The following is a 22,776-nucleotide window of genomic DNA, read 5'->3' as shown; positions in this document are numbered from 1 at the left end:
AACTGTTGAGAATAGCCCACTTCCACCTTAATTGAATTCGCTCATTAGCACTGACCCCTCCCATGGTAAGGCAACTCCTGTCTTTTCATGGGCTGTGTATTTATACCTGCCTCTGTATGTTCCACTCCATGCATCTGATGAAGTGGGTTTTAGCCCACAAAAGCTTATGCCCAAATAAATTGGTTAGTATAAGGCAGGGGTGGGCAAACTTTTTGGCCGAGGGCCACATTGGGGTTGCAAAACTATGTGGAGGGCCGGGTAGGGAAGGCTGTGCCTCTCCGAACAGCCTGCCCCCTGCCCCCTAACTGCCCCCAACCCATCCAACCCCCTGCTCCTTGTCCCCTGACTGCCCCCTCCCTGGACCCCCCACTCCAACCACCTCCCTGGGACCCCAACCCCTATGCAAACCCTCTGCTCCCTGTCCCCTGACTGCCCCGAACCTTATCCACACACCCCCGTCCCCTGACAGGCCCTCCAGTACTCCCACACTTATCCAATCCCCTGTCCCCTGACTGCCTCCTGGGCCCCTCTGCCCCTTATCCAACCCTCTGGCCCTGGGCCCCCACTCGACCGGAGCCAGACACGCTGCCCTGCTAATCCACATGAGCGCTGCCTGTGGAGCAGGCTGAGGCTCCGGGGGGGAGGGGAGAAGGCAGGGGAGGGGCTGGGGGTTAGCATCCCCAGACGGGAGCTCAGGGGCTGCTCAGGACGGGCCCACGGGTCGCAGGTTACCCACCCCTGGTCTGAGGTGCCAGAAGGACTCCTCATTGTCTTTCCTTTATGGGTCAATAAGCTAATATGCAAAGCTTAGTCTGTCTGAGGGGGACCAGCTTTGTCTGGGCACCTGTCACTTATTGCCTGGACATGCGGCGGCAGGCAGCTCACTTCAGGGGATCTGTGATCATACCTGCAGATTTCATACTGCCGTGGCCAGCTCCTTCTGGAGAGTGCAGGCAGCACGTCAGCACTGGGGACAGAGAGACCAAACCCAGAACCAGCACATCCAGCCCCAGCCCCCATGAGCTTTGGGTGGGCAGATAAAATGGGACGAAGAGCCCAGCCAATGCTGAGTTTACAAAACAGACACTAAACTGATGAGAAACTGGAAGTGGGCGCAGGATGCTGTAAAAGGCAACAGGAAACCGAGCTGCAGAAGACAGAATCAGCCTGTAGAAATCCCCAAAGAGAAGAATTAGCAAGACACAGCCCTGCTGGGGGAGTGCGGAGAGAGCGGGGCTCAGCCTGGGGTTACTTTACTCCTGAGAACAACCAACAACATCTGCTCAGTCACAGTTTGGGCAACTGCACCTAGACTTCAGTGGCCAGCAAGGGCACCTGTTCCCAGGCTGCCAGCTTCCCAGTGTCACCTCTTGGGCGGAGACTGCAGCCCTCTCCCCTCTGACCAGGGTAGTTCCAGGCTGTGCAATTTCCTGCCTTCGCTATATTTCCCACCACAGACAGGTTGGCCAAGGAGACCTGCTCGCCTCCTTTCAGGGCCGGCTTCAGGCCCCAGCTCAGCAAGCAGGTGTGTGGGGCGGCACGTTGGGCTCTTTGGCAGCAGGTCCCTCGGTCCCTCTCCGAGGGAAGGACCTGCCGCCAAATTGCCGCCAAAGAAGAAAGCGGCGCGGCTGAGCTGCTGAAGTGCCACCGATTGTGATCGCGGCTTCCCCAGCCGCTTGGGGCGGCAAAAAGCCCTGCTCCTTTCAGAGGACGTTAGTAGGTGTAATTGCTACATGTACAAGGTACCATGCAGCACTGCCTGTGTGTGAGACCCTATACCCCATGTTCACCACGTTTATAGGGTTCTGATATATTTTGTACAAAGTGTGCCTTGTGAGGGATCAGTTGAAAACTCATAATGTGCTGAGCATAATTCTCCTGTTAAAATGTGAGCGTCGGTATTGGCTATGGCATTGTACAACTTGTGCTATATGTTTGTTACTGAAACATGTTGTCAGTCTGGGGAACGCCCACAGACTAGCTCCCAGTGTCAACAAAGGACTGACCACAGGTGTTAGAAAACAATGAGCTATTGAAGCAACCATTTGCCAGCAGTAGGGACTGTAAACAAAAGATTTGCAGATCATCCCTCACGTACAAAGACAGTGTGAACAAAAGATTTACAGTTCACCTGGAAGATGCTTCAAATCTCCCATAAACCCCAGGCTGATTGTCTCCTCCCCTTGCTGGGGTGCAGGTCATCCTCACCGAAAGGAGGAGGGTATAAAATAAGAGGCAATGGCTTCCCCACATCCTGGCCTCCCCATCTCAACACATGGTGGCAGGAGTGTGTGAAAGACAAAGAACCATCATTGAAGTGTGTGTGGGAGGCTGTGGTGGGAGGAAGGGGTCTTGGCTGCAAAGCCTCCCAGTCAGTACGGCCTGCGGAAAGTTTCGGGGAGAGAGAGACCTTTTTGCTTTCAAATCTTATTCAGCTTGGTAACGTTTAGGAGTTAGGATACAACCACAATCTTTTCTTTTCTAACCAGTGCTGACTTTTATGCCTCTCTCACTTAAAATCTCTTGCTGGTTAATAAGCTTGTTTCATTGTTTATCTAGGCCAGTTGGCTTTGGGCTGGAGTGTTCGGGGGATCTCTACGCACGTTAAAGGCTGGGGCATGTTCATCACCCCTTGGTGGAACGACGGATGTTTAATGAGTTGACACCCTTCGCGGGTGTTGGGGTCCTGAGCAGTACACGATGCACAGCTCTGGGGTGCAAGGCTGGGACAGGGATATGCGGGTGCCGCTCTGTGTCTATTTATGACTAGCTGGGTGTAGCATTCGTGGATTCAGCTGGGCCTGACTTTGGATGCTGGTTGCTGAGCGTGAACCGAGCCTGGATGGGTTCACTGTTCACTAGCAAAGCGCTGTCAAAGGTCTCCCGGCTAGTGAGCGACGGGGACACCGCTTGTGGCCTAGGGGGTGTCACACTAGGGGAGTCTATTTCTTCTTAAATCAAAACACTCCAGGGAAAAACCCATTAAAAACAATGAAAGAACCAACACAGGTGGTAATGAGCTTCCCAGCGATCACCCAACCCTAACATGGGCTCTGGCCCCACCCCAGGGATTTCTTTGTTCATCACAGCTTCAGGTCTGGACAAGCCCCCTGTCCTTCCCACCCTTCCCCCGGGGCTGGGGCCCTCTGTGGATCCGGGGTCCTGCCCATTGCCTGGAAGAAGGCCCTGAGCCAGTTTAAAACCAGGCTATTTCTCCAAAATCCCTTTGTCTATTAGCCCCTGGAGAATCCAGTTTGAAGTAGTATCTGTGCAGCTCTCCGAGGGGGGAAGAGTTCAAAGGGCTGATGACAGAGGAAATGAATTAACATCCCCTGTCCCTACTGCAGAAGGTACGTGCAATGCCCCAGTAACACACAGAGGGAGAGGGGAGAGCGTGAGGTAGATTGTCACAGAAACAATGGTTTGTCTGCAAGTTTCTAGCACATACCCAGGCTCTCTGAGCCACTCGAGTTCCCGCTCTGGGTCCTGCACAGGGACTGCGTCACTTTTTCAAAATGCAGAGAGTGGTTCAGTCTGAATGATCCATTTTAGTGTGAGGAAACCAACAACGAACAAAGGTAAAGCATCCCGGAGGGAATCACAACGTGTGAATCAGTAACTACAGGCATTTGAACTCACGCCCAGGGAAGGCAGCGGCAGAGAGATTAAGGGGGCCACTGCTTTTCTTTTAAGGTGCAAAGGACGGATGACAGCCTTGCAGGTACGTACACCTCAGGCTGCAAGTGAAACTAACTAAAACCATTGTTTGAGTTCATCCTGCAGCCAGCTGGGACAGGGTGCAGCTCACGGGAGCTAGTGCGGGTCCTCCCCATGAGTGGGAAGGAGCTCAAACAGGATGAAGTGAGAGGCCCAGCCCCTAGAGTCATGGGATTACATGCGAATCTCTGCTTTTGTTTACAAAAAACAGTTTCTAGCCCTCATGGTTGCAGAGGAAAGCTTGAAAATGTGACCCCTCGCAAAGGGTCAAAAACATGAAGACAAATCTCATGATTTTGGGGAGGTGGATTCGTCATTTTTTTTTTTAAATCAAGGGTTGGCAATAGTGTGCTTCCCTGTGATGCTCAGATTTCAACCTCCCTTCCTAGAATGGATAGCTCACCTGCCCCCACCTCTGGAGAGGGTCTGGTACTTCCCCTCCATCCCAAGGAAGCCTGTTCCCCCTTTCCTCTCCTTGCTGTCTCAGTCAGGATTCAGACATTACAGACCTCATGTTAAATCAGAGCCCAGCCAAGATCAGGGATTCGGAAGGGTCAGATCTCACCAGGGAGTGGAGATTCAGGACCCTGGAAAACCCAAACACCAGAGACGTGGAATGGCACAAACATAATGGAACTGGAGGAAAAGGAGCTGATGAGTGAAAGGGACTTAGGTCACAGCTAGTCGGTAGTTGGAAGAGGGTTTCACATCTCTGAAGAAAGCAAACAACTGACCCAGAAACCTACGTGTGTGAGGGGGGAATCACAGCAAGGAACCTGTCTGGGACAGGAACTGGAACCCAAGGGACCATCCCTGGGCAATGCCAGCAATTTGCTACCTGCCCAGTGTTGTAAGCCCCAGGTAACAAGGGACTTAGAGGGTGAGTCCACTGAGCACCATGTCAGAGCTCAGCCTCTGCACCTTTCTAGTCTCCCTGAGCTCCAGCTGCCTCTGAGAACGGGAGAGGAGCTAAGGTGCTAAGAGCTGCTGGCTGCAGTTCAACCGTTACAGGCTGACACCTGACAAGTGCGAGAAGCAAAATCTGGTACCGTTCTGAATGAGTTTTATTGTTGTTTTCCTTGAGAGTTTAAATTGAGTTATTTTTATTTTTTCCTCCTTTTATCCACCCCTTCCTTTGTCCAGTCTTTCCTCTTCCTTTCCGCAGTTCGTTCATGCAACAGTCATCAGGTCTTCCAGTGACTCATGGCTTTTCTGCATGAAGGATTTTGGTAACAATATAAATATGCCCCATGCATCAACCTCAGTGTCCAATATTTCCATAAATCGGTCATAAGGAACACTGGGGCACATCCTGAACTAGAAGAAGTGGTGTTCTGCTAACTTCTGTCTTCTTTCCTGCTTATGTTTTATGGAATTATGTTTCTGAGGGAGATAATCTGAGACCATTGAGAGATCTGTCTTTCCCTCTCCCTTCCCTGCAGTTCTAGCTCTCATTAACCTCCACTCTACAACATGGCTAAACAACTATTTCATCTCCACTTCCTGTGGACACGTCTCTACTTCTCACAGACATTGTCCTTATACCATCACAGACTGAACCCAAACCACCCAGTGAAGTACAAAAACTGTTGCAGTGGAATTAGTTTGCAGCTCTGACTCTTTGCTCACTGGCAAACTCTATGAACCCAACCTTCTGAAAGCTTCAGGCCAGCAGGGTTGGGGCTTGATGCTAACTCGAGGGCAAGAATGTCTCCACGTGGGAGTTGTTCCTGCCCTGGGGGTCAGGGTGAACAACAGATCAGGGAGTTCAAGGCAACTCAAGTTACAGGGGTGGTGAGGGGGTCACTCACAAACAAGGCTGGAGAGGCCCTAACACTACAGCAGAACAGAAGGGGAGATGGTTCAGGTCTTGGTTTTGCAAACTCATCTGCTGGGAAAACCAAGGCCAAACCTGGGGTGGTTTGGATATGGGGGTTGTAGCAGAAAGAGCCTGAAACACAGAGCCTGGTACTAGATGAGGCCTGAACCAAACATCAGCCAGAGTCAGGCCCTGCTTACAATGCCACTGTCCAGTACATGAACTTGGTAAGGATGGGGCAGGTGTTGCTAAAACAGACACTCCTAATAACTACTAGGCACCAGCTAGTCACTAAACACAGTCCAGAAGGGTAGTACGAGAATATCTCGCTACAGAGTTATAGAATAAATACACTCCCCGGAGATGGTACAGGGACACACTGACCCCTCCTAGGGTCAGAACCAACAGGTCCAGGGTGTAGGGTGGTAACTAAGCACGTGAGAGGGGCAATACACAACTTGTTTGTATCAGGGTATAAAAGAGGGGTCACAGAAGGTACATCTGGCCAAGGGGGCAGTGGAAAGTCCCACTGCTGACTGAGCTGGTCCATTCTCATGGGCGTACATCTCCTAGTGTCCATGCAGAGTCTAGGGGGTGCTAGTACAAGTGCTTTGTCAACAACAAACCTGGCCAAGCACCGAATGAGTCTGTTGTCTTTTGGGCAGTTTGACTGAGGGCTGCAGGGCCAGCTGCCATGAAATGCAGCCAACAGGGTTAGTCCTGAGAGAGGCTGGGCACCTGCAGCTAGGGTGACCAGACAGCAAGTGACAAAAATCAGGACAGGGTGTGTGTGTGGGGTGGGTAATAGGAGCCAATATAAGAAAAAGACCCAACAATCAGGACATCTGGTCACCCCACCTGCAGCTCCCACTGGTTTCACAGGGAGATGCAGGAGCTCAGCACTGCTGAGAACTGGCCCATTGTGATGGAAGTGGAACATTCCACCGTAGGCGTGGTGACCTAGACAGAGAGGTGGAGACAGGTGAGGAGGGTGACTAGACATCAAGTGTGAAGAATCGGACAGGGGGTGGCAGTGGGGGGTAAATAGGAGCCTATATAAGAAAAGACCCAAAAATCAGGATTGTCCCAATTTTATAGGGATATCGGGTCACCCTATAGGTGAGGGCTGCATAAGAGAAAGGAGCCGTTCATGACCCTGGAATTCACTGTCACAAACAGCCCCAGCTGGTGACTCCAGATCTGGAGTGTAATTTGACTCATTTGAGAGTTTAGAGGCAGCAAGAGCCTTCCCGCTACAGCTCCCTTGGAGGGGGAGGGGCATGAGACAGGTCACTTTGCTCAAATGACAAGGTGGTGATGACCCGCAACGCTGTTGTGATGCAGTGATTGTTGGGTCAGCCCCCAGGGGCTGCAGCATTTCACACCAGGCTGTCGCCCAGAGCACATGGCTGCTGCCTGTGGGTCTGAGTACAGGGACCAGGGTGATGGAGCAGGGTCTTCTGGGACCAACCTGCTTCCATTGCTAAAGAAGGGAACGTGAGACACAGAAGGATGAAGGAAAGTATTCTTGTAAGGAAGAAGGAAACAAGGCGGGGAGGGAGGGATGAAGTATTGATAAGGAGAGGGTGTGTGGTGGGGGAGAAAACCAAAGAAGTTAGTGAGAAACACCAGGGAAGTAAGGGGAATGGGAGAAGAGAGGAAAAAAGAGAGAAGAGAAAGGAGAAGCACAGAAATGGATGGGGGTAAAAACCCAGACGGATTTCTTTAGCATCAGGTAGGATCGCAATTGCCTTTGTCAGGATAAGCTCAAAGCAGCCAGTTGTAACTACCAGGGGTTAACAATGCAGGTATTTGTACAACTCAAAAAGGAAAGTTTACAACTGGCCTTAGCTGAGAGCTGGCATCAGCTTGGTTTTTACCTTTCAGGTCCAACTGCAACGTAATCTCTTCTTTCTGTTGATTTGATCACTGCAGCTTGTCTGTCAGAAGTAGTAAGAGAACCTGTTCCTATCCAGAGGTAAGGAATGCACCTTCTCCTAGCAATGGAGTGGAAACTAACCAATCTCAGTGTACTTTCAGGTGAAGAAAGTGAATCTAGCCTTTGCTGTCAAAGGCTACAAGCAGTTTCATAAGAATAAAGCAAGATACATAACCAAAGCTTCTGAGAGGTTACAGAAGTATTGACTTGCTCTAGCCAAGAATAAGGAAACCACTTATACCTACCAGATTAACAATACAGCTGATTGTGTGGAGAGAAAGAGAAACCAATCCAGCAATTCATCACGCAGAAGGTGTGCATTTATATTCCCTATTACAAAATGAATCCAATGACAATTCATTTACATTTGTTGCCTGACAAAAATATGGTCTGTCAAACATTGATCTTTGCAGAAGGTCATATTTCAAGATGCAAGGATGACACATGGCTGTAGTTTACAGGAAGGAATTAGCTGATCCATCCTTTTAAGGAGGTAAGAAATATGGGAATGGTGTATTGTAATAGTCAATGGTTCTGGTCATCCATTCAGGTGGAAGGAAGGTAACTGATGAAATCTTCATCTCTCTAAAGAGCACAAGAAGTTGCTGTACTGAATAAAGCAATAAAAATGGGAGCTACCTGTTCAGAAGAAAGCAAAGTAGTTAGTAATTCTAACCAATGATGATGATCTCTGCTCCTTTTTCCTTCCCAGAGAAGGCCATTGGTTATTCCTACAAGGATGTAACAGGGAAGTTATTTCAAAGAACAAGTGCAACTAACCAGAGTGTGAAGATGAGCATTGAGCCTGCTCTTCCATTTGCAGAGAGGAGTTGTCCAGCTGATTCTATTTGTGCCTAATTGATCATTGTTGCTTATTTTTCAGATGTCAAGAAATAAGCGGAACTGATCATTTCTATCAAGAGGTAAGGAACGCACCTCCTCACAGCATGGAGGCAGGAATGAAAGGCTCTGTTTCTATTTTCAGGTGAAAGGAAGGTCTTACCATTCAAGGGAGGATGAGATGCTGCTGAATTTAAGAAAAAAAGGCAGACAGGTAACAATACTTGGCCAGAGGGAAGAGCATTTTACTTCTAGTTCAGAAAAAGGCAAGCAAGCAGCCATTTATAAGCTTCAGGTTTTAACCAGTGTAGCTAGCTGTACCGCTAAGAATCAAAGCCTTGCGGTGGAACATGACTGACAAGTAGGTGAGCACTGAAAGGTCTCTAGAAGCCTAATGATCTGGATGCTAAGGAACCTTCTCCACTGATGACTCTTCATAGCTGGTAATAAGTAGTAATAAATAATTCTGTCAAACATTGGTTGCAGGTTTTGCTCTTCTGAGATATGAAGAGACCAGGTGGTCATTCCTACCAGGGAGAAGTGAGGCTTAGTGGCATGGCTGTCCTGGGCAAGGAGGTAAGAAATACCAGTCTCCAAACATCCATGTGTACATTAAGTGGTGTGGATTTTGCTTTCAGGGAGAAAAACTGTGGAAGACCTTACTTGTCATGGGGAGAGTGTCAAAAGCAGACACAAGATAAAGCAATATGGACTTGCCAACTGCTCAATCCATTGAGGACTCCAGTGACAAAATGCTTTTTTTTTTATTCCCTTGAAATAACACAGACAAAAAAGCCACTTCAAATAGTTCAGCTAGTCGCAAATCTGAATCAAGTCAGCAGAACATCACAGACATGGAGGTAAGCATTTAAATTTCCCTGGTTCTAAATGAATCTGGTGCTAAAGCAACACTTGCAGACCAAATAAATAGGCCACATTGCATCTCCAGATGCAAGGAGACCAGAGGGCTGTTGTGTTCTAGAAGGGATTAATGCAAATCTGACTAGCTGAACCAGGCATATCAGTTGGTAAGAAAAAAAAAGCACCTTTCTTTAACATTCAAGTGGAAATTAATAGATCCTCATACTTTCAGATCAGAGAAATGCAGATGATTTGAACGTTGAGGGTGTGAAATCTTCAGGAAGTTGCTAGAAGATCTGGGATATCTACAGAAAGGAAACAAGCAAAACTCGTCACTGTTACCAAGAGGTAAGGAACTCACCTCATAATGGAGAAATTGATGGATCTGGTTTCCATTCAGGTGAAAGAAATGCAGCTGATCTGATCTCCTGGGGATTGAGGATTATAAGCAGTCATATTACTGCAGAACAAACAAATGCATGTTGCCAGACCTGCAAAAAGTTGCCTTCCTTGACTAGAATGGGAAGACAATCACTTATCACCTTCAAGTTTCAAACCCACAATTCAGCAGACCATCACTGACAAGGAGGTGAGCATTTAGGATTCTCTTATTACCAAATGGATTTGTCTTTTCAGGAGGAGAGAGTTACAGATGCTCAGGATTTGAGTACAAAGGAATAGGAATGGAGCTGAACAGATCCAACACCTGAAAAGACGATTGGATCTCAAAATATGAAAGATCCTTCATTCAATAAAGCAACAGGATTGGCTCTGAGGAGAGGTAAGCAGCATTTGGTAAGTCTAAGAAATGAGCATAGCAATTTTGTAGCGCTGATTGTAACTTATGTTGTGCCAAAGGGTTTGTTACAGCTGATCACACATCTCAGGAGCTAAGAGGATGTGAGGGGGATGGCAGATGTCAGGGGATTCATCTTTATTAGGAGGTGGTGAACCTGCTTGTCACTTCTGAGTGACATCAGTGGCTTTGGTTTTGCTTGATGAAGGAAAGAGCCAGCGTGGACAATATTCAAGACACAATGTTCAAAGGTTGCTGCTGGGATGGAAGTAAAGAAGAAAGCCCTGGAGACAGGTTAGTGCTGGGACACAGACACTATCCTGGAGGGGCCTGGGACAGGGTATGTAACCATAGCAACCAGCGGGTCCTTTCCCCACTGTGGTCCTGGCTCGCATGCACAGGGTGAAACCGATCGCCATGTTTGGGGTCAGGAAGGAATTTTCCTCCAGGGCAGATTGGCCAGAGACCCTGGAGGTTTTTCGCCTTCCTCTGGGGCATCGAGCAGGGACCAGCCCTTAGGACCATTTACGAACAGACATAATAAAATCCATCAAAGAGAACTTGTCTCCCTTTGTTTTTTGAATTTTCTATAAACCCGTCCTGTGCCCCTCGGCCATGCCCATGCTCCCAGCCCCGCAGCAGGGCAGAGTCCCTCCCAGGTGCACTGCTCCCCCATCTGTGCCAGCATGGCCCCCATGTCACTGTCCCACTCCAGCAGGGACCCAGCACAGGAGGGACCAGCCCACCGTCCCAGAGAGGGAAAAGCCGTGTGCACGGCCCCCCAGGGATGGGGAGGGGACATGGCCAGGTGCACCGGTCGAGGGGAAAGCAGGAAGCACAGCGGCACTGTTACCATGTTCCTCTCCCAGGATGCCCCGAGGGGCCAGGCCAAGGCTTTTGGTCGGCCACATCCAAGCGCTCTGCCCCGCTGCTCCGGACCTAAGATCCCCTCAAAGATGGCTCTGAAAGGGGCAGTCAGTGACCCCAGAGCAACTGTTCCACTGGCATGGTGGGGCCACCACTCCCTGGGCACCTGAACTGGGCTCACAGGCTAGCAGCGAATAGTTCCCCAGGGTGGGTTCTGCTCTGGCTGCCCCTCGCTCCAGAGGGGCCATCAGGCATCCAGGAAGCTCTTGCCTTCAGCTGTCCTCTGCAGTCTGCTCCAGAAGTGCCCTCCTCTCTTCTAACCCCCCCTCCAAGTCTGGCACCTCTCAGGGTGGTGCCGGGTTGGGCTGCAAGAGCTCATTCCGCTGTATTGCCCAGCATGGGGTCCATAGATCTCATTGCAGGCATTCTGGGAAATCAGATCTCCATGATCTGCCTCAGGGGACTGGGAGCACGACCAGGGGACACAGGACAGGGTCAGTATTAGCAGCACGTGGCTGGAGGGGATGAGAAGATGGAGAGGGGCCAGCAACATGTTACTTCTGCATCCACTTCCTGGCCCTCCCCAATCAGCTTCCCAGCCGCACTCTGAACCTAAACCACAGGGCAATGCCCAAAACGTTGTTGTGGGGTCTCAACCTCTATAAACCCAGCCGCCTGAAAGCCACCGGGGCCCGATTCTCCCTGCAGGGAGACAGCATCTCCAAGGTGAAGACAATACAAGTGGCTCGTACCTTGGGAAGACGGTTGGGGGAGAATGATATCCTGTGCAAAGATACCACGTGAACTGGTGTCACTCACAAACAGTGGTGCAGGAGGGGACCTAACCAGAGAAGAACAAAATGGGGAAGGTCGTGGTCTTGGTTTTGCAACAATCTCCTCATTTCAGCTTCTATTTGGCAAAACGAACACAAACCAAGGGTTGGGGGAGGAAGGTCAGATCAAGATTTTATTTTCTTGTAACCCTTCCCCCCACAAGATCATGGAGAGGGGTGGAGGGATGTTTCCGGCCCATCCCAGCCTGGCCTGAACACTGCACCATGGTCTGTACACACCCTGCCTAGGAGGAGCAGCCTGCAGGGGTATAAAACCACCAGTTAAATCCCCAGATCCCAACATGTGACATATTCTGCAGTGCTGGTGATCACAGACCCACCTACAACAAAGTCTGCTGCCTCCCTTCATGGAGAAGGGCAGAGCTTAACTGTGCATCCGGCTTCCACACACACTGCATCCCCAGGCGTCAGCCAGGGTCAAATACCAGACACCAGAGAATGGGGCTGAAGGCACCAAGGCACAGGACAGACAGAGGCTGGGCACCCGCAGCTCCCACTGGTTCCATGTGGCCAGTGACAGAGGGACAGAGACACATGGGTCGGGGGAGTGATGAAGAGACCCCGGCAGGGGAGGGGAGATCAGACTGAAGGCAGCGTCTCTCACAGCCTAGGGATACATGAGACTCCTTCCAAAGAAGGAAGCAGGAACCGTTGCATGGCCGGGCTTCTCCCCAGCTTGCCAAGGGCTCACTGCCACACCCAGGCTCTGACACACTTTAGTCCCAAACTAGAACTAATCAAGCCAGTTTCTCAGCTCACTTTCTGCATCTCAGGGGACTCTGGCAGATGCTTTCTGCCATTTCCTACCCTATCCTCCTCACAGCCCCTCCCTCTCGGGAATTGCCCTCTGGCCCTGAGAGCACCAGGTGCTGCCTGGCCCCCTTCATTCGTCCAACAGGGGTGTGGGACCTACTGGTGCCAGCCACCGAGTGACATACACCCCCCTTCAGAAAAACCTGCCTTTCCCTTATGTGAGGGGCCCTCTCTGGACTGCTCTCACTGCCAATCCAGAACAGACTCCATGGTCACATATAGCCATGTTCCCCAAGTGCCCCACACTCCTTAATGCCAGGCAGTCTATAGAATTTCATCTTCTCCAGGGTTTCCAGGTCTCCGCACAGTGTCTCTAACTCTCCCTAAAGCTCCTGACCATCAGGATCTGGCCACCCCTCTCCTCCCCAGTGGCCTGATGTTCTGCTGACAGCTGCTCCTTCTGTCACTGAACCATCAGTAACCCCATCCTGCAGCCTCCAGTCATTCTGGGGCATCTCCAGTCCTCAGGACGGGAACCATAAAACAGGTGTCCCATTTCCTGTTCTGCAGAGGATCACGGCTTTCACCGTGGCCCTGGAGGTTCCACCTGGGTCCCCATACACCCTCCTCCCTACAGAGCCCTGAGCTCTGCCTCGATCAGGGAGCCCCTTTTCATGAGACCTGAATAAACTTCACAAGTATTAAGCAGGGTCCTCTGGAGACAGGACAGAACTGTTTTTTCCAGAGACATTATTTTGGAAATTCAACTAATAGCCGTTTTTATTGGGCAGTCACTGCTCCTTCCTGAATTTAGCACAGGGAAAGCCCATCACTTCTGCCTCTCCCCCCACAAGAGGTACCACCAGCAGCTACAAATGCCATTTGTGCTGCAAAGTCCTCCAGGGTCTCTGCTCCACAGCCTGATTGTTGCTAAAACTCCCCTCCTGCATGGGCTGTGTCAGCCTCCCTTCAATAGCTTCTGGGGGGAGTCACATCACTCTGACTGGCCAACCTTAGAGCCCAAGTCAGTTAACCCCTGGCCTGTGATTGCTGCTGGGATGTAACAGCCACACGGGAGGGGAGCAGTTTCCAGGTTCAAAGTGGTGACACTTCAGCCCATAACGTCACTGGGCATTTAATAGCCATTGTCTTTGACCACAGGCAGAATTGTTGCTGGCAGATCACTGCCTCCCATGACTGACACTGGAACCAGTCTCCTGCATCTTAAGATACTGATAAGTTACTGGAGATACAATGTCCTTTTCTCCCATCAGCCTTAACACTGTCCATTTCCCAGCCTGTTACCTAGGATTAACTGCACTGTCCTACATCACTGGGGCATTGTGAGCAGAACAGAATAGGGTTTGTGACCTGGGACAAGGTTTTTCTTGCTTGTATTTCACTCTTGAAATAGCAGATTTTTCCTACCCTGGTTTTGGCAGAGCACTTTGGAGGACTGAAGAATCAGAGTAGGACAGTCTGTATCCTCAAGAAGTATTTAGGCCCTGGACTCCTGTGGAAATCCCTGGGAATTAGGAGTCTAAATATCTTGGTGGATCTGGTCCAGTGACCTCACAATAGACCAAGCACCAAGCTGGAAGTGGTCCAGTGCTCAAATGAGGCAGGAGAGAACCCTGATCTCCAGTGGAGCTGGTCAAACTTTGCTCAAAAATTTCTTGATGAAAGTAATTTTGGAAACAATGTCAGTGAGGTGTTGCATTTTAAATGATTTGCAGGAGGGCCAAAAATTCAGTTTTTGAAAACTGAAAAAGTTTAGGGGACTTTTTAAATAAAAACCCCAAAGAATTCACAGAAAATCATTTATTCCTTTAAAAGTTTGTGGAAAATATTTAATATTTTCTGACCAGGTCTAGCCCCAAAGTCCCTGTACAATTTTCTTTCAGCCTCTATGCACCAATCCAGCCATTGTAACAGAATCTAACTTGCCCAGTTCAGGAGAGGTGTAGCTGTGTTGGTCCCAGGAGAAGACACAGACAAGATTCTGAGGTAATCTCTTTTACTGGACCAAGTTCCAATGGCGGAAGAGACAAGCTTTTGAGCTTCTTGTGACCTGAGGAGCTCTGTGGAGCTTGAAAGCCAGGAAACCTGGTTCAGTAAGAGATTACCTGCTTCACCCACCTTGTCTGTGTTTTACGAGTGTCAGTCACCAGGGCACTGGTAGCAGAGCTCACAGCTCCCAGCCCAGGCAATGTGTGAGCCTGGTAGCCTGACACGCAGATGTTACGTGGCTCATCGCCACCATCCATTGGTGAAGAGGGGAAAGAGCAGCCAACAGCTGCTCCACCAGCTGTTTACCCAGAACACCATAGACAGAAACTGCTCAGAGAAGGAACTCTGCCGCCCTCTGTCAGCAAACAGGGGACGTACAGCTGGAGAACTCATTGCCCAAGCTTTCTACCTGAAACCCTCCATGACATTTTGGGTCCTCACCAGGACTGTACACGAGCCCCAAGTTGGTCAGACAATGGACTGAACGGAGAGAACAAGACTGAGGGAAACAAGGCTCCTACCTGGTGGCAAGAACTCCGCTCAGGGGTCCTCTCACCATCTCCACAGAGGGCTTTGCAAAGAGGGGGCACTGAGGAGACTTCCCAGCAAGAGGCGGCATTGAGGGGGATCTTGGCTGAAGCTGCAGTGGAGGGAAGTGAACTCTGATGAGGGGCCCCGACACAGCACCCGTACAGCTGAGATCACTATAGCGGGGATAGGTGGGGGAGGGGCTCACACGAATTGACAAGACCCTTCCCTGAGGGAAGCCTGGAAGCTGGAAGTTTCTGCTTTGGTTCTCCCAATATACTGAACTTACTTGAAATCGCTCCAGTCTCCAAGGTGCCACAAGTGCTTCTGTTCTCTCCAGGGAAGTTCTCACGTGCAAGGGCCATGCAGCCGAGATCACAGCTTGACCAGCCACTGAAGACTCCTTAAGGCAGCTTGGTGGGTCACTGCTCTTCCCAGCAGCGACTCCAGCTATTGTAAAGAAGCCCTTCTTACTGCAGAGCTGTCATCCTGAGCCTGCAGGCAGACACAGCTCAGAGATGTGAACTGCTCAGTGCATCTTAACAGAAGTTTTAATTCTGCACCAAATTGAGAATGTCTACATTAACTATTTCATTGCTGAGCATTTTAACAGCCAGTGTTTTTATCTTACAAGTGGGAACAAGTGAGAAAATTCCCCAATTTTCATTTGCATTTTTAGTACTCAACTGTGCTGGACAATCACAATTAAAAAATTGAGAAACAGCATAAAAACAGTAAAATGCAACAGCACAAGGGATACTGTACTGATCTTATTAATCATTGACATAATTAAAGCCATACCCTGTTAAAACACAGCCATAGCTACTGCAAGCTCCTCAGCTTGCAGCATTTCAAAGCTCACTCACATTTCCCCATCAAGACATTTCACACAGAACATTGCTTGTTTGAAAAAGTTGCCTTTTTGTCAGAGTGTCCAGTTAAAAATGTATCAAACAGAAAGAACAAAAACAGTTTTCCGCAGAGTTTTTTGTGTGGAAAAATTCCCAGCATCACCAGTGACTGCCTGGTGGGCCAGGGTGACTTCGACCACCACAGGATTTATTTGGGGGGAGAGGGGGGGGCAGGGGAAAGAGAGTGGCACGGAAGCCAGAGAACGGAGCAATTCTTTTAGACAGGACTGCAGTAGTATTTAATCATCATCACCCCTCCCCCCCCCACACTTATTGTCCCATTTTCCCATCAGGTCACCAAGCTTCCCCAAAGTCAGTATGTTCTTTTCCAAGGGGTGACTTGGCCAGACACTGATCTGATGCTGTCTTTAGTACAGCTCCTGCCACTCTGCTAATACCGTCTGTAGCCCTTCAGCACAGTTTTTGCTTCCAGCAGTGGTGTGAGCGGGGTCTGACATAGGACCCAGCACCAGCAGCCTCTGAGAACCATGCCCTACTTCTCATGTTCGGGGTAATCTATTGTCTACAGCTGCTGGGGATGTTGGTGGGGTTTTTGCTGCCTTGCACTCATACGATGCTCACTAGGTCACATCCAGCCAACTCTCCACAGGGGTCCTGCTGCAATATTCCCTTGTTTATAGCTTTCCCATTGGCTGTAAGGAAAGAAAAATCTGGGCAGGAAGACAATGGGGAATTGGTGACACAGCAACAACTAGGAGAAGAACGGGTAGAGGCTGCCTCTGAACCTTTATGGGAACCGGCAGAGAACATTACTGAGCAGGCAGGACAAATGGCAGTGGGATTTGGACATGATCTAACCTACCTCCCACCATGATACCCTGCCCCTAGATAAGTGCCTGACTCAACCTCCCTCTCCACCTCCATAGCACCTGCAGTCATGTGATCCTGGCTGACTGCCCCATCCAGTCCCCTAGTCAGACTTTGCCGGCGTTCCCAGCTGCAGGTCAGTCCGACAGCAGCTCATCCCTTGGTTAACACAAACACACCCCATGTGCATTGGGCTGAGAGGAGTGTCCATGCTTCTGTCTGACCTGTGATCAGCGAGGCTGTGGGTGAAATCCCAGCACTATGGGAGTCAATGGCAACGTCCCACTGAGTTCAGTGGGGCTAGAACTTTACCCTGTGCTCCTTCCCCATCACAGCTGGGCACAGTCACCCAGCTTTCCTCTGAGTGGGTCTGAGGGGCAGGGCTGGGTTTGACTGCAGTAGGGTCTGATGGGGGTGACAGAGACCCAGGGGAAATGCCACCTCTCTGCATTACAGTGCAGGGCACAACTCAGCTTGTGTGTGAACAGTGAGGAGCTAAACCCTGCTCTGCAAGTTTACCTGGGGCACAGGGCTTGGCCCAGCTCTCTGCACCATGGGGCATTTCACCTGTGGGGAGCTTGTCAATATCCCTTTACTACAGGGGTTTTTAGAAGACTCCTTCCTACAGTATCTGAATCAGACTTTGCTTCTTTGTTACCACCTGGAGCTGATTAGAAACAGCCAGGGAGCAGGGCAGGAGATTGGGAAGCTTTGGGCCAGAAGGGGAGACAACCAGAGACCAGCAAGGGAAAGAGGGAAGGGAAAGTATAACAGGGGGGCACCCACCTCTCATGAGCACCCCCTGGTCAAGTGTGTCTGCAGGTTTCAAATAGCATCAGGCCAGACCCCAAGGAAGTCCTCCCTCCCTGGAGGGAATCATTTTAACCCACTGGGTCTCTTCTGGCCCCAGCTAGGCCTCTTAGCAGTTCTGTTCCTCTTCTGGGTGGGGGGAAGGGGTGTTAATCACAGTTTAATTGCAAGCCTCATTCCCCAGTGGCCTATGGGAAGGGAGGGGACCCAGGCCCACCTACTACTCCAGGTCCCACCCCTGGGTTCCTAACAACAGCAGCCACACACCACAGAAACTTTCCTGGGCCACTTCTCCACAGCCCCAGCCGTCACCAGTACTTCACCCTTACCTCAGGGGTCTTCTAGGTTCAGACCCAGTAGCTAGCCAGCAGCTCTTCCTCACTGCCAGCCAGCACTGAGTTGTCTATAGTGCAGCCATTCCCTTTAGCCAGTCAAGATCCCCTCTACACTCCTCTAACTGTAGCAAGAAACAGACTGACACTGCAGCTGAAACTCCTTTTATATGGCCCTCCTGAGCACTGATTGGCTGCTTACTGCAGCCATTCCCTGATTGGTCACACCCTGTACGGTCTCTCTAGGCTGCTCGGAAGACTTAGCTCCGCTGCTCCTTTCCTGGGATGGATGTGGCAGGACCCTGAGGCCTGCAGCAGAGGGCCTCTGGGCCCAGTCCGCCCCATTGCAGGAAGTAAATGGAGAGAAAAGATAGCAAAGACAGCAGAAAAAAGAAAAACACAAAAGACGAGAAAAGATCTGATGGAAATAGCCCCAAAAAAGGGGGTTGGAAGAGGAAATAGAATAAATACAGGGAGAGAAACGAAGGGAAACAAGTGGGGAGAGCTGTGATGATTGCAAGGGGTGGGGGAGGGTGACGCACTGCTCATGGAGGGAAGGTCCCATGTGCAGGGAGATGGGGAAGGGTCATGTGTATGGGGGAGGGGAGAACAGCTTTTTTTTAAAGAAGCACAGAGGCAATGATGAAAGGTGACAGATTTCACTTTCTATTGTTTTTTATTGTCTGTTTCTAAGTGGCTCTAAGAGCTGGTCCCTGCTCGATGCCCCAGAGGAAGGCGAAAAACCTCCAGGCAGGGCCAGCTCTGGCTTTTTTGCCACCCCAAGCAAAAAAAAAAAAGAAGTGTGTGTGTGGGGGAGGAGCAGAGCAGCAAAGCAGGAGGGGAAAAAACCAACCAAACAAAAAAACCTGTGCCACGGCCGGAGCAGTGGAGGGGAGGGACCTGCAGCGCAGCTGGAGTGCCAAAGCAGGGAAAGAAAACAAAACAAAACAAAAAAACCTGGGGCATGGCCGGAGCGGCAAAGCAGGAGGGGGAAAAAAAAACAAAACAAAAGAAAAACCTGTGGCGTGGCTGGAGCAGCAAAGCGGGGGTAGGGAGGAGGGACCTGCAGCACAGCCGGAGTGGCAAAGCAGGGAAAGAAAACAAAACAAAAAACCTGGGGCATGGCTGGAGCGGCAAATCAGGGGGGAAAAACAACAAAAAAAAAACCCTGCCGGGCAGCCGGAGCCAGGGTGCAGGGGGACTCCCTGTGCTGCACCCAGTCTAGCGGGGAGGAAGGGGAGGGAGTCGGGGGGTAGCCAGGGCTTCAGCAGGGCGCCTGTCCCGCGGTCCCGATTACTGTGCCGCCTGCCGGGAGGGCTCCACTCCACTCCAGTCGGCGGAGAGGGAAGAACAGGGGCTGCCCTGCCCAGTTTGCTGCAGGGCGCTCCCCTCCTCCGCACTGCCGCCCCCTACAGGGCGGCCGGAGCGGCAAACCAAAAAAACCCAAAAACCAAAAAAAAAATGGCCGTGCTGCCCTAGGATTGGGCGGAATGCTGCCCCATAGAATATTCCGCCCCAAGCACCAGCTTGCTCAGCTGGTGCCTGGAGCCGGCCCTGCCTCCAGGGTCTCTGGCCAATCTGCCCTGGAGGAAAATTCCTTCCTGACCCCAACCATGGCGATCAGTTTGGCCCTGTGCATGCGAGCAAGGACCAGGATGGGAAAGGACCCACTGGTCGCTATGGTTACACACCTGCCCCAGTCACACCCTGAGATACAGTCTGTGTCCCACTATTTGCCAGTCTCCAGTGCTTTCCTCTGAGAAGGTACAACTCACTTCCTTGCTTCCATCCTGGCAGACAGAACCAGCTGCTCTCCTTCCCCCAGCAGGTGAACAGATCCGAATTTGAATCCCCCAACAGCCCTGTCAAGGTGAATGCTATTTCTTCACCAGTTCTGCCAGCAGCAGCATCATTTCCCTACTGGCTGCTCTGACCAGCTGCACTGCTTTATCCTTGGTGGGTCCAACAGGCTCTTCCTCCATAGACAGGTATCAATCAGCCCCTTCATTAACACACAGACACAACCAGATAGTGCTGACCTGTGACAGTCACAACCAGCTCCACTGATCAGTCCGGCCAGACACAACCTCTTACATAGGGTGACCAGGCAGCAAGTGTGAAAAATCGAGATGGGGGTGGAGGGCAATAGGAGCCTCTATAAGAAAAAGACCCCAAAATCGTGACTGTCCTTATAAAATCGGGACATCTGGTCACCCTAATAGCAGATGAAATTCAATGTTGACAAATGCAAAGTAATGCACATTGGAAAATATAATCCCAACTCTAAATACAAAACGATGGGGTCTAAATTAGCTGTTACCACTCAAGAAAGAGATCGTGGAGTCATTGTGGATAGTTCTCTGAAAACATCCATTCAGTGTGCAGCAGCAATCCAAAAAGCTAACAGAATATTGGGAATTATTAAGAAAGGGATAGATAATAAGACAGAAAATATCATATTGCCTCACTCTAAATGTGGATGGTCTGTCCACATCTTGAATACTGTGTGCATTTGGTCACGCCAGCTCAAAAAAGACATATTAGATTTGGAAAGGGCAACAGAAATGATTAGGGGTATGGAACACCTTCCCCATGAGGAGAGATTAAAAAGACTGGGACTTTTCAGCTTGGGGGGTTGAAAATCATGAACATTGAATAAGGAAATGTTATTTATTTCTTCAGATAACATAGGAACTAGGGGCCACCCAATGAAATTAATAGGCAGCAGATTTAAAACAAACAAAACAAAGTATTGCTTCATAGTCAACCTGTGGAACTCTTTGCCAGAGGATGTTGTGAAGGCCAAAACTATACCAAGGTTCAAAAAAGAACTAGAGAAGTTCCTGGAGGACAGGTCCATCAATGGCTATTAGCCAGGGTGGGCAGGGATGCAACCCCATGTTCTGCATGGCCCCAGCCTCTGTTTGCCAGAAGCTGGGAGTGGGTGACAGGGGATGGATCACTGGGTCACCTGTTCTGTTCATTCCCTCTGGGGCACCTGGCATTGATCACTGTTGGAGGACAGGACACTGGGCTAGATGGAACCTTTGGTTTGACCCAGTGTGGCCGTTTTTATATAGAATCCAGGTGTAGCTGCCCCCACTAGATTCCACTCCCCTCCCAGAGCTGAGATAGAGCCCAGGAGTCCTGACGGGGTCGCTCACTCCACAGAGTTAATAACAAAGTACGAACATACATTAAAATTTTAAACCTAACCTGTCTCCCTTAAGTGACTTGCCACAAGATGTCATAACATGTTAGTATTAGAGCTGAGTGGGTCTAATATTTATTTCATTTCCTTTCTTTTATATAGGAATTAGAGTGCCTAAGTAGCCTCTGGAATCACAATTCAAGTTGGCCCCACCTACCAAAATCTGAAATGGTGCCCCTGCTGGCTAGGTGGAGAGAAGGGCCCTGCAGCATGCAAGGCAGGTTTCCTGGGATGACTAATTGAATCTATTTCCCCATGTTAAGTATCCTCACATCTTCTATGGGCCATCTTGATTATCACTTCAAAAGTTTTTTTAGTCCTGCTGATGATAGCTCATCTCAAGTGATTGGCCTCTCCCTGGTTAGCCAATGACGTAATGTCAGGCTCAGTTGTCTAGTCGCATCCCAAGACTTTCAATGGCAAACCCTCCGAGACAACTGCAAACCATCGAAACCAGTTGGCAGTAAAAAAGGAACCTTGCAACAGACAAGGGATCATCCTGCCTGGGAATAGAAACAAAAGACTTTTTCAGTGTAACACTGAAGGGGAGAGGCCCCCTGAATCAATTCATTGAGGAACATCTTCCTGAATGGGGGTGTTTCATGAACGTTTGGAGCCTGCTTCCTGTGACACTAGCAAATTCTGCAACAGACTGAACTTGGGGGTGGGGGTTATTTTGCCGGCAAGAAAAGGGAACTATTGATAAATGTGGCCCCAGCCTGGGGTTACTTTACTCCTGAGAACAACCAACAACGTCTGCACAGTCACAGTTTGGGCAACTGCACCTAGACTTCAGTGGCCAGCAAGGGCATCTGTTCCCAGGCTGCCAGCTCCCCAGTGTCACCTCTTGGGCGGAGACTGCAGCCCTCTCCCCTCTGACCAGGGTAGTTCCAGGCTGTGCAATTTCCTGCCTTCACTATATTTCCCACCACAGACAGGTTGGCCAAGGAGACCTGCTCGCCTCCTTTCAGGGCCGGCTTCAGGCCCCAGCTCAGCAAGCAGGTGCTTGGGGCGGCCAAGGGGAAGGGGCGGCATGTCGGGCTCTTCGGCAGCGGGTCCCTCGGTCCCTCTCCGAGGGAAGGACCTGCCGCCAAATTGCCGCCAAAGAAGAAAGCGGCGCGGCTGAGCTGCCCAAGTGCCACCGATTGTGATCGCGGCTTCCCCCGCCGCTTGGGGTGGCAAAAAGCCCTGCTCCTTTCAGAGGACGTTAATAGGTGTAATTGCTACACTTATAAGTTACTATGCACCACTGCCTGTGGGTGAGACCCTATACCCCATGTTCACCACGTTTATAGGGTTCTGATATTTTGTACAAAGTGTGCCTTGTGAGGGATCAGTTGAAAACTCCAATCTGCTGAGCATAATTGTCCTGTTAAAATGTGTGCATCGGTATTGGCTACGGCATTGTACAACTTGTGCTTTATGTTTGTTACTGAAACATGTTGTAATTCTGGGGAACACCCACAGACTAGCTCCCAGTGTCAACAGAGGACTGACCACAGCTGTTAGAAAACGATGAGCTATTTGCCAGCAGTAGGGACTGTAAAGAAAAGATTTGCAGATCATCCCTCACATACAAAGACAGTGTGAACAAAAGATTGACAGTTCACCTGGAAGATGCTTCAAATCTCCCATAAACCACAGGCTGATTGTCTCCTCCCCTTGCTGGGGTGCAGGTCATCCTCACAGAAAGGAGGAGG

The 22,776-nt window shown here is 50.2% G+C and overlaps 1 long non-coding RNA gene across 3 annotated transcripts; it reads left to right on the top strand.

The window, feature by feature from the left end:
* Nucleotides 1-8,010: 8,010 nt before the first annotated feature.
* LOC120384386 lies at nucleotides 8,011-10,532 on the top strand. 3 transcript variants are annotated; one of them, XR_005588820.1, is made up of 6 exons: nucleotides 8,011-8,529; nucleotides 8,802-8,891; nucleotides 9,102-9,175; nucleotides 9,409-9,524; nucleotides 9,816-9,957; nucleotides 10,181-10,532. It is a non-coding gene; the product is annotated as an uncharacterized LOC120384386 (long non-coding RNA). The 3 variants fall into 3 exon arrangements; XR_005588819.1 differs by having other exon boundaries at nucleotides 9,813-9,971; XR_005588818.1 differs by having other exon boundaries at nucleotides 8,015-8,529; nucleotides 9,813-9,957.
* The last annotated feature ends 12,244 nt before the right edge of the window (nucleotides 10,533-22,776 follow it).

The sequence above is a fragment of the Mauremys reevesii genome, linkage group 16, assembly GCF_016161935.1.
Source record: "Mauremys reevesii isolate NIE-2019 linkage group 16, ASM1616193v1, whole genome shotgun sequence".
NCBI classification, from domain to species: Eukaryota; Metazoa; Chordata; order Testudines; family Geoemydidae; genus Mauremys; species Mauremys reevesii.
The sequence above is the reverse complement of the archived record's forward strand: the minus strand, read 5'-3'. Positions and strand labels throughout refer to the sequence as shown.